The sequence below is a fragment of the Oncorhynchus keta genome, chromosome 27 (assembly GCF_023373465.1).
Source record: "Oncorhynchus keta strain PuntledgeMale-10-30-2019 chromosome 27, Oket_V2, whole genome shotgun sequence".
Taxonomy (NCBI): Eukaryota; Metazoa; Chordata; class Actinopteri; order Salmoniformes; family Salmonidae; genus Oncorhynchus; species Oncorhynchus keta.
Window position 1 is genome coordinate 975,993 of NC_068447.1, and position 14,417 is coordinate 990,409.

Sequence of the window (14,417 nt, forward strand, 5' to 3'; positions counted from 1 at the left end):
TTTTAAACAACGGATGAGCTTTTCTTAGGAATCTACTTGAGAACCATTTATGGTTCAAATAAAACATTTGAATGAGTGAAGTTTTAGAGAGAGGTTTAGTGTTTTTAGATTTAATCATCTCAACCCACTCAATTCATATTCATTATTCAGATAGGCACACTTTCCTTTTGTCTGGTTTAGCGTCCCAGATAAAGATAAATATTTTTTGCTCATATGATTTGAAAAACTAATCATCAGGAGTAGGCAGAACCATAAGTGAGTGAGTAGCCCATAAAATTGTCAGAGACTCCAGTAGCCAAGTTATAGACTGTTTTCTCTGCTACCGCACAGCTGTACCGGAGCACCAAGTCTAGGGCCAAAAGGCTCCTCAACAGCTTCTACTCCAAAGCCATTAGACTACTGAACAAGTCATACAAACCGCCACCGGACTATTTACATTGATTTTCCCATGATGTCAAGCAACGAGGCACTGAGTTTGAAGGTAAACCTTGAAATACATCCACAGGTACACCTCCAATTGACTCAAATGATGTCAATTAGCCTATCAGAAACTTCTAAAGCCATGATTTTCCAAGCTGTTTAAAGGCACAGTCAACTTAGTGTATGTGAACTTCTGACCCACTGGAATTGTGATACATTGAGTTATAAGTGAAATAATCTGTCTGTAAACAATTGTTGGAAAAATGTCAAATTGAAAATAAGAAGTTGTTCTTAAGTTTTGGAATGGATAGCAAGGAATAAGTTAGTCCTAAATATTTCCAAAACTAAAAGCATTGTATTTTTTGACAAATCATTCACTAAACCCTAAACCACAACTACATTTCGTAATGAATAATGTGGAAATTGAGCAAGTTGAGGTGACTAAACTGCTTGGAGTAACACTAGAGTGTAAACTGTCATGGTCAAAACATACTGATACAACAGTTGCTAAGATGGGGAGAAGTCTGTCTATAATAAAGCGCTGCTCTGCCTTAGCAACAATATCAACAAGGCAGGTCCTACAGGCCCTGGTTTTGTCTCACCCGTTCTACTGTTCAGTAGTTTGGTCAGGTGCCAGTTGTCTCAGAACAGGCCCTTAAATGTACACGGAGAGCTAACATTAATAACATGCATGCAAATCTCTCCTGGCTGAAAGTGGAGGAGAGATTGACTTCATCACTACTTGTATTTGTGAGAGGTATTGACATGTTGAAAGCACCAAGCTGTCTGTTTAAATACTAGCACACAGCTCAGACACCCATACATACCCCACAAGACATGCCACCAGAGGTCTGTTTAAACTACTAACACACAGCTCAGACACCCATATATACCCCACAAGACATGCCACCAGAGGTCTGTTTAAACTACTGGCACACAGCTCAGACACCCATACATACCCCACAAGACATGTCACCAGAGGTCTGTTTAAACTGTTTAACAAGACATGCCACTGGCACACAGCTCAGACACCCATACATACCCCACAAGACATACCCCACAAGACATGCCACCCTGTTTAAACTACTGGCATACCCCACAAGACATGCCACCAGAGGTCTGTTTAAACTACTGGCACACAGCTCCACCCATACATAACAAGACATGCCACCAGAGGTCTCTTCACAGTCCTACCATAGAGCCATGACTACAGAACTACTCATTCCACAGTACTAGATAGACCATGACTACATGGAACTCTATTCCACAGTACTACATAGAGCCATGACTACATGGCAACAGCTCAGACACCCATATACCCCACAAGACATCCACAGTACTACATAGAGACACCCATACATACCCCACAAGTGACTCTGTTTACATGGAACTCTACATTCCACAGTACTACATAGAGGCACCCAGTGACTGACACATGGAACTCTATTCCACAGTACTACATAGAGCCATGACTACATGGAACTCTATTCCACAGTACTACATAGAGCCATGACTACATGGAACTCTATTCCACAGTACTACATAGAGCCTACATGGAACTGACTACATGGAACTCTATTCCACAGTACTACATAGAGCCATGACTACATGGAACTCTATTCCACAGTACTACATAGAGCCATACTACATGGAACTCTATTCCACAGTACTACATAGAGCCGTGACTACATGGAACTCTATTCCACAGTACTACATAGAGCCAACTACATGGAACTCTCCACAGTACTACATAGAGCCATGACTACATGGAACTCTATTCCACAGTACTACATAGAGCCATGACTACATGGAACTCTATTCCACAGTACTACATAGAGCCATGACTACATGGAACTCTATTCCACAGTACTACATAGAGCCATGACTACATGGAACTCTATTCCACAGTACTACATAGAGCCATGACTACATGGAACTCTATTCCACATCAGGTAACTGATGCAGCAGTAGAATCAGATTTAAAAAACAGATAAAAATACAGCTGATGGAACAGCGGGGACTGTGAAACAACAGGCACAGACACACGCGCACACACATGATAACATACACACTAAACACACACGTGCACATGGATTGTGTGTTGTAGATCTGTGGTAGTGGAGTATGGGCCTAAGGGTACACACTTAATGTGTTGTAAATTCTGTAATTAATGTATTGTAATGGTTTCAATAGCATGCGCAGAACAGCTGGCCGGTGTGTTTACGGACATACTCAATCAATCCCTATACCAGTCTGCTGTTCCCACATGCTTCAAGAGGGCCACCATTGTTCCTGTTCCCAAGAAAGCTAAGGTAACTGAGCTAAACGACTACCGCCCCGTAGCACTCACTTCCGTCATCATGAAGTGCTTTGAGAGACTAGTCAAGGACCATATCACCTCCACCCTACCTGACACCCTAGACCCACTCCAATTTGCTTACCGCCCAAATAGGTCCACAGACGATGCAATCTCAACCACACTGCACACTGCCCTAACCCACCTGGACAAGAGGAATACCTATGTGAGAATGCTGTTCATTGACTACAGCTCGGCATTCAACACCATAGTACCCTCCAAGCTCGTCATCAAGCTCGAGACCCTGGGTCTCGACCCCGCCCTGTGCAACTGGGTACTGGACTTCCTGACGGGCCGCCCCAGGTGGTGAGGGTAGGCAACAACATCTCCTCCCCGCTGCTCCTCAACACGGGGGCCCCACAAGGGTGCGTTCTGAGCCCTCTCCTGTACTCCCTGTTCACCCACGACTGCGTGGCCACGCACGCTCCAACTCAATCATCAAGTTTGCGGACGACACAACAGTGGTAGGCTTGATTACCAACAACGACGAGACGGCCTACAGGGAGGAGGTGAGGGCCTCAGAGTGTGGTGTCAGGAAAATAACCTCACACTCAACGTCAACAAAACTAAAGAGATGATTGTGGACTTCAGGAAACAGCAGAGGGAACACCCCCTATCCACATCGATGGAACAGTAGTGGAGAGGGTAGCAAGTTTAAGTTCCTAGGCATACACATCACAGACAAACTGAATTGGTCCACTCACACTGACAGCGTCGTGAAGAAGGCGCAGCAGCGCCTCTTCAACCTCAGGAGGCTGAAGAAATTCGGCTTGTCACCAAAAGCACTCACAAACTTCTACAGATGCACAATCGAGAGCATCCTGGCGGGCTGTATCACCGCCTGGTACGGCAACTGCTCCGCCCTCAACCGTAAGGCTCTCAGAGGGTAGTGAGGTCTGCACAACGCATCACCGGGGGCAAACTACCTGCCCTCCAGGACACCTACACCACCCGATGTTACAGGAAGGCCATAAAGATCATCAAGGACATCAACCACCCGAACCACTGCCTGTTCACCCCGCTACCATCCAGAAGGCGAGGTCAGTACAGGTGCATCAAAGCTGGGACCGAGAGACTGAAAAACAGCTTCTATCTCAAGGCCATCAGACTGTTAAACAGCCACCACTAACATTGAGTAGTGTTGCTGTAATCTCCCCGGTTTGGTCCTTCTGGTGTTTCATGGTCTAGCTAGCACATCAACAGTAGCCTAGACTCGTTTGTAATGCGAGTATTATGGGTAAACTAAGCATGAGACGCATTACATGTTATTTATTGGTTTAAAACCCACCTGTCGCCGGTGTGCGTGACGTCTTTAATCCACTGAACGGAGCTCCGCTGTCACATCAGGCCAATACACCAAAACGCACGTGTTTTATACACACGGTTGTGAAGAAAAAAATAGAGATTTAAAAAAAACTTTCGGTGCGTTTTTCGCGTTCTATCACCGGCATCAATATACTCTCTCCTCAGACGTATGAGGGCAAGTGCTGCTGTTCGTTAGTCGGTCCCTTCGCAATATAAATGGTACTGTGGTGGTTCATATCTCCCGGTACTTCCTGGTGTTTGTGAGTGGGTGGTTAGTACTATCAATGATCTCTGGGACGTTCATACCCAACACCTACCCTTACTTTAACCATTTGAAATATGTCACTTTTTTGGGCCACACAACCAAATTCACATAGAAATGTGTGTTATAGATCTATCGTTCTCGTTGAACGCAAGTCTAAGAAGCCGAAACTGTAGGTGTTATATGTGAATTTTTCCCTATCTTTTACTTTCGGTTTTGTACACCAGCTTCAAAGAGCTGAAAATACAATACTTTTGGTTCTGGAAAATATATTTAATCGTGGTTTAGACGGTACAATGATTTTCTACACTATAATTGCTTGTTTTGACACTTGAAATAAGGAGGACTATTCAAATTTTAGATAATGACTGGAGCTCAATTAGTGGAATGGTATCAAATAAATCAAATACATAGTTTCCAGGTGTTTGATGACATTACATTTTCTACATTATTATCCCCTCAGCAGCCCCCACATACATACATTATTATCATTATTATGAGCCGTTCTCCCCTCAGCAGCCCCCACATACATACATTTTATTGGTCATATGCAGGTGTTTAGCTGATGTTATTGTGGGTGTAGCGAAATGCTTGTGTTTCTAACTCCAATAGTGTAGTAATATCTAACAAGTAATATCTAACAATTTCGCAACAATTCACACAAATCTAAGTAAAGGAATTAAATTAAGAATATAAATATATGGACAAACAATGTCAGAGCGGCATAGACTAAGATACAGTAGAATAGAATACAGTATATACATATGAGATGAGTAATGCATAGACTAAGATACAGTAGAATAGAATACAGTATATACATATGAGATGAGTAATGCATAGACTAAGATACAGTAGAATAGAATACAGTAGAATACAGTATATACATATGAGATGAGTAATGCATAGACTAAGATACAGTAGAATAGAATACAGTATATACATATGAGATGAGTAATACATAGACTAAGATACAGTAGAATAGAATACAGTAGAATACAGTATATACATATGAGATGAGTAATGCATAGACTAAGATACAGTAGAATAGAATACAGTATATACATATGAGATGAGTAATGCATAGACTAAGATACAGTAGTATAGAATACAGTATATACATATGAGATGAGTAAAGCATAGACTAAGATACAGTAGAATAGAATACAGTATATACATATGAGATGAGTAAAGCATAGACTAAGATACAGTAGAATAGAATACAGTATATACATATGAGATGAGTAATACATAGACTAAGATACAGTAGAATAGAATACAGTAGAATACAGTATATACATATGAGATGAGTAATACATAGACTAAGATACAGTAGAATAGAATACAGTATATACATATGAGATGAGTAATGCATAGACTAAGATACAGTAGAATAGAATACAGTATATACATATGAGGTGAGTAAAGCATAGACTAAGATACAGTAGAATAGAATACAGTATATACATATGAGATGAGTAAAGCATAGACTAAGATACAGTAGAATATAATACAGTATATACATATGAGATGAGTAAAGCATAGACTAAGATACAGTAGAATAGAATACAGTATATACATATGAGATGAGTAATACATAGACTAAGATACAGTAGAATAGTATACAGTATATACATATGAGATGAGTAATACATAGACTAAGATACAGTAGAATAGTATACAGTATATACATATGAGATGAGTAATACATAGTAAAATAGAATAAATACAGTATATACATATGAGATGAGTAATACATTAAAGATGACCAGTAGAATTAAGTAGAATACAGTATATACATATGAGATGGTAATACATGACTGATACAGTGAATGGCTATACAGTTTTTCATTAGATGAGTAATCTCAAATTTGCTCACATTAAATGACTATTTTTCTACTGCATTATTGACTGTATGTTTGTTTTAAAGTCAATGTGTAAGGCAGCAGTGTCTAATGTGCAACTGATGGCTAACTGTTTTTTTCTTTATCTTGGCTCACCTCATTTGCTCATTGTATATCGAACTTATTTTTCTACTGTATTAAACTGTATGTTTGTTTTACTCAAATAAAATAAAAATGTGTCGTTGTATGTCGAACTGCTTTGTTTTATCTAGCCAGACCAGGTTAAATTGTAAATGAGAACTGTTCTCAACTTGCCTACCTGGTTAAATAAAGGTTAAATAAATAAAAATAAAAATAAAAAATGAAAAATTGTAACATACTCTCTCGGGACATACTGTCGGAGACACAGCCTTTTGGGTGTTCAGTTCATCACGCAGACAGGATTAAATATCTCTCCAGGAAGAGGAAGGGTTGGGGTGTATGTTTCACAATTAACTACTCATGGTGTGATTGTGACATGCAGAAACTCAAGTCCTTTTGTAGTAAAGTTACAGTGAAATGCTGAATACAACAGGTGTAGTTGACCTTACAGTGAAATGCTGAATACAACAGGTGTAGTAGACCTCACAGTGAAATGCTGAATACAACAGGTGTAGTAGACCTTACAGTGAAATGCTGAATACAACAGGTGTAGTAGATCTTGAAATGCAATACAACAGTAGAAACCTAAAGTGAAATGCTGAATACAACAGGTGTAGTAGTAAACTGAATACTGTAGTAAAACACAGTGAAATGCTGAATACAACAGGTGTAGTAGACCTTACAGTGAAATGCTGAATACAACAGGTGTAGTAGACCTTACAGTGAAATGCTGAATACAACAGGTGTAGTAGACCTTACAGTGAAATGCTGAATACAACAGGTGTAGTAGACCTTACAGTGAAATGCTGAATACAACAGGTGTAGTAGACCTTACAGTGAAATGCTGAATACAACAGGTGTAGTAGACCTTACAGTGAAATGCTGAATACAACAGGTGTAGTAGACCTTACAGTGAAATGCTGAATACAACAGGTGTAGTAGACCTTACAGTGAAATGCTGAATACAACAGGTGTAGTAGACCTTACAGTGAAATGCTGAATACAACAGGTGTAGTAGACCTTACAGTGAAATGCTGAATACAACAGGTGTAGTAGACCTTACAACAGTGAAATGAAATGCTGAATACAACAGGTGTAGTAAACCTCAGTGAAATGCTGAATACAACAGGTGTAGTAGACCTTACAGTGAAATGCTGAATACAACAGGTGTAGTAGACCTTACAGTGAAATGCTGAATACAACAGGTGTAGTAGACCTTACAGTGAAATGCTGAATACAACAGGTGTAGTAAACCTTACAGTGAAATGCTGAATACAACAGGTGTAGTAGACCTTACAGTGAAATGCTGAATACAACAGGTGTAGTAGACCTTACAGTGAAATGCTGAATACAACAGGTGTAGTAAACCTCACAGTGAAATGCTGAATACAACAGGTGTAGTAGACCTTACAGTGAAATGCTGAATACAACAGGTGTAGTAGACCTTACAGTGAAATGCTGAATACAACAGGTGTAGTAGACCTTACAGTGAAATGCTGAATACAACAGGTGTAGTAAACCTTACAGTGAAATGCTGAATACAACAGGTGTAGTAGACCTTACAGTGAAATGCTGAATACAACAGGTGTAGTAGACCTTACAGTGAAATGCTGAATACAACAGGTGTAGTAAACCTCACAGTGAAATGCTGAATACAACAGGTGTAGTAAACCTTACAGTGAAAATACTGAATACAACAGGTGTAGTAGACCTTACAGTGAAATGCTGAATACAACAGGTGTAGTAGACCTCACAGTGAAATGTTGAATACAACAGGTGTAGTAAACCTTACAGTGAAATGCTGAATACAACAGGTGTAGTAGACCTTACAGTGAAATGCTGAATACAACAGGTGTAGTAGACCTTACAGTGAAATGCTGAATACAACAGGTGTAGTAGACCTTACAGTGAAATGCTGAATACAACAGGTGTAGTAAACCTTACAGTGAAATGCTGAATACAACAGGTGTAGTAGACCTTACAGTGAAATGCTGAATACAACAGGTGTAGTAAACCTTACAGTGAAATGCTGAATACAACAGGTGTAGTAGACCTTACAGTGAAATGCTGAATACAACAGGTGTAGTAGACCTCACAGTGAAATGCTGAATACAACAGGTGTAGTAAACCTTACAGTGAAATGCTGAATACAACAGGTGTAGTAAACCTCACAGTGAAATGCTGAATACAACAGGTGTAGTAAACCTTTACAGTGAAATGCTGAATACAACAGGTGTAGTAGACCTCACAGTGAAATGCTGAATACAACAGGTGTGGTAAACCTTACAGTGAAATGCTGAATACAACAGGTGTAGTAAACCTTACAGTGAAATGCTGAATACAACAGGTGTAGTAGACCTGACAGTGAAATGCTGAATACAACAGGTGTAGTAGACCTCACAGTGAAATGCTGAATACAAACAGGTGTAGTAGACCTTACAGTGAAATGCTGAATACAACAGGTGTAGTAGACCTCACAGTGAAATGCTGAATACAACAGGTGTAGTAGACCTTACAGTGAAATGCTGAATACAACAGGTGTAGTAGACCTTACAGTGAAATGCTGAATACAACAGGTGTAGTAGACCTTACAGTGAAATGCTGAATACAACAGGTGTAGTAAACCTCACAGTGAAATGATGAATACAACAGGTGTAGTAGACCTTACAGTGAAATGCTGAATACAACAGGTGTAGTAAACCTTACAGTGAAATGCTGAATACAACAGGTGTAGTAAACCTCACAGTGAAATGCTGAATACAACAGGTGTAGTAGACCTTACAGTGAAATGCTGAATACAACAGGTGTAGTAAACCTCACAGTGAAATGCTGAATACAACAGGTGTAGTAGACCTTACAGTGAAATGCTGAATACAACAGGTGTAGTAGACCTTACAGTGAAATGCTGAATACAACAGGTGTAGTAGACCTTACAGTGAAATGCTGAATACAACAGGTGTAGTAGACCTCACAGTGAAATGCTGAATGCAACAGGTGTAGTAGACCTTACAGTGAAATGCTGAATACAACAGGTGTAGTAAACCTCACAGTGAAATGCTGAATACAACAGGTGTAGTAAACCTTACAGTGAAATGCTGAATACAACAGGTGTAGTAGACCTTACAGTGAAATGCTGAATACAACAGGTGTAGTAGACCTTACAGTGAAATGCTGAATACAACAGGTGTAGTAAACCTCACAGTGAAATGCTGAATACAACAGGTGTAGTAAACCTGACAGTGAAATGCTGAATACAACAGGTGTAGTAGACCTCACAGTGAAATGCTGAATACAACAGGTGTAGTAGACCTTACAGTGAAATGCTGAATACAACAGGTGTAGTAGACCTTACAGTGAAATGCTGAATACAACAGGTGTAGTAAACCTCACAGTGAAATGCTGAATACAACAGGTGTAGTAGACCTTACAGTGAAATGCTGAATACAACAGGTGTAGTAAACCTCACAGTGAAATGCTGAATACAACAGGTGTAGTAGACCTTACAGTGAAATGCTGAATACAACAGGTGTAGTAGACCTTACAGTGAAATGCTGAATACAACAGGTGTAGTAGACCTTACAGTGAAATGCTGAATACAACAGGTGTAGTAGACCTCACAGTGAAATGCTGAATACAACAGGTGTAGTAAACCTCACAGTGAAATGCTGAATACAACAGGTGTAGTAGACCTTACAGTGAAATGCTGAATACAACAGGTGTAGTAGACCTTACAGTGAAATGCTGAATACAACAGGTGTAGTAGACCTTACAGTGAAATGCTGAATACAACAGGTGTAGTAGACCTCACAGTGAAATGCTGAATACAACAGGTGTAGTAGACCTTACAGTGAAATGCTGAATACAACAGGTGTAGTAGACCTCACAGTGAAATGCTGAATACAACAGGTGTAGTAGACCTTACAGGAATGCTGAATACAACAGGTGTAGTAGACCTCACAGTGAAATGCTGAATACAACAGGTGTAGTAAACCTTACAGTGAAATGCTGAATACAACAGGTGTAGTAAACCTTACAGTGAAATGCTGAATACAACAGGTGTAGTAGACCTCACAGTGAAATGCTGAATACAACAGGTGTAGTAGACCTCACAGTGAAATGCTGAATACAACAGGTGTAGTAAACCTCACAGTGAAATGCTGAATACAACAGGTGTAGTAAACCTCACAGTGAAATGCTGAATACAACAGGTGTAGTAAACCTCACAGTGAAATGCTGAATACAACAGGTGTAGTAGACCTTACAGTGAAATGCTGAATACAACAGGTGTAGTAAACCTCACAGTGAAATGCTGAATACAACAGGTGTAGTAAACCTTACAGTGAAATGCTGAATACAACAGGTGTAGTAGACCTTACAGTGAAATGGTGAATACAACAGGTGTAGTAGACTTACAGTGAAATGCTGAATACAACAGGTGTAGTAAACCTCACAGTGAAATGCTGAATACAACAGGTGTAGTAGACCTCACAGTGAAATGCTGAATACAACAGGTGTAGTAGACCTCACAGTGAAATGCTGAATACAACAGGTGTAGTAGACCTTACAGTGAAATGCTGAATACAACAGGTGTAGTAGACCTTACAGTGAAATGCTGAATACAACAGGTGTAGTAGACCTTACAGTGAAATGCTGAATACAACAGGTGTAGTAGACCTCACAGTGAAATGATGAATACAACAGGCGTACTAGAGCTTACAGTGAAATGCTGAATACAACAGGTGTAGTAGACCTTACAGTGAAATGCTGAATACAACAGGTGTAGTAGACCTCACAGTGAAATGCTGAATACAACAGGTGTAGTAAACCTCACAGTGAAATGCTGAATACAACAGGTGTGGTAAACCTCACAGTGAAATGCTGAATACAACAGGTGTAGTAGACCTCACAGTGAAATGCTGAATGCAACAGGTGTAGTAGACCTTACAGTGAAATGCTGAATACAACAGGTGTAGTAAACCTCACAGTGAAATGCTGAATACAACAGGTGTAGTAGACCTTACAGTGAAATGCTGAATACAACAGGTGTAGTAGACCTTACAGTGAAATGCTGAATACAACATGTGTAGTAAACCTCACAGTGAAATGCTGAATACAACAGGTGTAGTAGACCTCACAGTGAAATGCTGAATACAACAGGTGTAGTAGACCTTACAGTGAAATGCTGAATACAACAGGTGTAGTAGACCTTACAGTGAAATGCTGAATACAACAGTATTGGTATTATGGTACAGAGTCAATGTGGAGGCTACATACAGGGTATTACGGTACAGAGTCAATGTGGAGGCTATATACAGGAGGTACCGATACAGAGTCAATGTGGAGGCTATATACAGGGGTACCGGTACCGAGTCAGTGTGGAGGCTATATACAGGGGGTACCAGTACAGAGTCAATGTCAATGTGCGGAGACACCTGGTGTCGAGGTAATTGAGGTAATATGTACATGTAGGTATAGAGTACATTTACATTTACATTTATGTCACTTAGCAGACGCTCTTATCCAAAGCGACTAACAAATTGGTGCATTCACCTTATGACATCCAGTGGAACAGCCACTTTACAATAGTGCATCTAAATCTTTTAAGGGGGGGGGGGGTGAGAAGGATTACTTTATCCTATCCTAGGTATTCCTTAAAGAGGTGGGGTTTCAGGTGTCTCCGGAAGGTGGTGATTGACTCCGAGTACCTATGCATAGATAATAACAGAGTAGCATCAGAGTAGGGGGGGGGTCATTGCAAATAGTCTGGTAGCCATTTGATGAGCTGTTCAGGAGTCTTATGGTTGGGGGTAGAAGCTGGCCCTCAGTATGTGATCCAGGGAGTCAGGACTGGCCCTCAGTATGTGATCCAGGGAGTCAGGACTGGCCCTCAGTATGTGATCCAGGGAGTCAGGACTGGCCCTCAGTATGTGATCAGGGAGTCAGGACTGGCCCTCAGTATGTGATCAGGGAGTCAGGACTGGCCCTCAGTATGTGATCCAGGGAGTCAGGGACTGGTCCTCAGTATGTGATCAGGGAGTCAGGACTGGCCCTCAGTATGTGATCCAGGGAGTCAGGACTGGCCCCTCAGTATGTGATCAGGGGTCAGGACTGGCCCTCAGTATGTGATCCAGGGGGAGTCAGGACTGGCCCTCAGTATGTGATCCAGGGGAGTCTGGGACTGGCCCTCAGTATGTGATCCAGGGAGTCAGGACTGGCCCTCAGTATGTGATCCAGGGAGTCAGGACTGGCCTCAGTATGTGATCCAGGGAGTCAGGACTGGCCCTCAGTATGTGATCCAGGGAGTCAGGACTGGCCCTCAGTATGTGATCCAGGGAGTCAGGACTGGCCCTCAGTATGTGATCCAGGGAGTCAGGACTGGCCCTCAGTATGTGATCCAGGGAGTCAGGACTGGCCCTCAGTATGTGATCCAGGGAGTCAGGACTGGCCCTCAGTATGTGATCCAGGGAGTCAGGACTGGCCCTCAGTATGTGATCCAGGGAGTCAGGACTGGCCCTCAGTATGTGATCCAGGGAGTCAGGACTGGCCCTCAGTATGTGATCCAGGGAGTCAGGACTGGCCCTCAGTATGTGATCCAGGGAGTCAGGACTGGCCCTCAGTATGTGATCAGGGAGTCAGGACTGGCCCTCAGTATGTGATCAGGGAGTCAGGACTGGCCCTCAGTATGTGATCAGGGAGTCAGGACTGGCCCTCAGTATGTGATCCAGGGAGTCAGGACTGGCCCTCAGTATGTGATCCCGGGAGTCAGGACTGACCCCTCAGTATGTGATCCAGGGAGTCAGGACTGGCCCTCAGTATGTGATCCAGGGAGTCAGGACTGGCCCTCAGTATGTGATCCAGGGAGTCAGGACTGGCCCTCAGTATGTGATCCAGGGAGTCAGGACTGGCCCTCAGTATGTGATCCAGGGAGTCAGGACTGGCCCTCAGTATGTGATCCAGGGAGTCAGGACTGGCCCTCAGTATGTGATCCAGGGAGTCAGGACTGGCCCTCAGTATGTGATCCAGGGAGTCAGGACTGGCCCTCAGTATGTGATCCAGGGAGTCAGGACTGGCCCTCAGTATGTGATCCAGGGAGTCAGGACTGGCCCTCAGTATGTGATCCAGGAGTCCCAGGACTGGCCCTCAGTATGTGATCAGGGGAGTCAGGACTGGCCCTCAGTATGTGATCCAGGGAGTCAGGACTGGCCCTCAGTATGTGATCCAGGGAGTCAGGACTGGCCCTCAGTATGTGATCCAGGGAGTCAGGACTGGCCCTCAGTATGTGATCCAGGGAGTCAGGACTGGCCCTCATCATGTGATATATTGTATTTTGCACATAATCCTTTACTTGTAAATCACAAAACGTTCTTCAAATGGACTTCCAATGTATCTTAAATAATACAAAAAGTATGAAGATAAGTTGTGGTATCGCCGGTCCAGAGAAGAGTGGGTGGGCTGCGTGAGGAAATAGGTTAACTGTCTGTTTACTTAACCCTAAACAAACTGCCTGTTTACTTAACCCTAAACTAGCTGTCTGTTTACTTAACCCTAAACGAACTGTCTGTTTACTTAACCATAAACTAACTGTCTGTTTACTTGTCCTTAAGCTAACTGTCTTAAGACAGACCAGCTAGATCTACCGTCTCTATTATTTTATGACAGACCAGCCAGATCTACTGTCTCTATCATATTATGAGAGACCAGCTAGATCTATCGTCTCTATTATATTATGACAAACCAGCTAGATTTACTGTCTCTATTATATTATGACAGATCAGCTAGATCTTCTGTCTCTATTATATTGACAGACAAGCTAGATCTACTGTCTCTATTATATTATGACAGACCAGCTAGATCTACTGTATCTATTATATTATGACAGACCAGCTACATTTACTGTCTCTGTCTCTATTATATTATGACAGATCAGCTAGATCTACTGTCTCTATTATATTATGACAGACAAGCTAGATCTACTGTCTCTATTATATTATGACAGACCAGCTAGATCTACTGTCTCTATTATATTATGACAGACAAGCTAGATCTACTGTCTCTATTATATTATGACAGACCAGCTAGATCTACTGTCTCT

The 14,417-nt window shown here is 41.7% G+C and overlaps 2 long non-coding RNA genes across 3 annotated transcripts; one reads left to right on the forward strand and one right to left on the reverse strand.

Moving 5' to 3' along the window:
• Positions 1-7,585: 7,585 nt before the first annotated feature.
• Positions 7,586-8,289, reverse strand: LOC127912564 (uncharacterized). Its single transcript, XR_008083283.1, has 3 exons — positions 8,151-8,289; positions 7,732-7,959; positions 7,586-7,693 (listed from the first exon to the last, which is right to left on the reverse strand). It is a non-coding gene; the product is annotated as an uncharacterized LOC127912564 (long non-coding RNA).
• Positions 7,801-9,051, forward strand: LOC127912565 (uncharacterized). 2 transcript variants are annotated; one of them, XR_008083284.1, is made up of 3 exons: positions 7,801-7,948; positions 8,102-8,405; positions 8,978-9,051. It is a non-coding gene; the product is annotated as an uncharacterized LOC127912565 (long non-coding RNA). The 2 variants fall into 2 exon arrangements; XR_008083285.1 differs by having other exon boundaries at positions 8,102-8,329.
• The last annotated feature ends 5,366 nt before the right edge of the window (positions 9,052-14,417 follow it).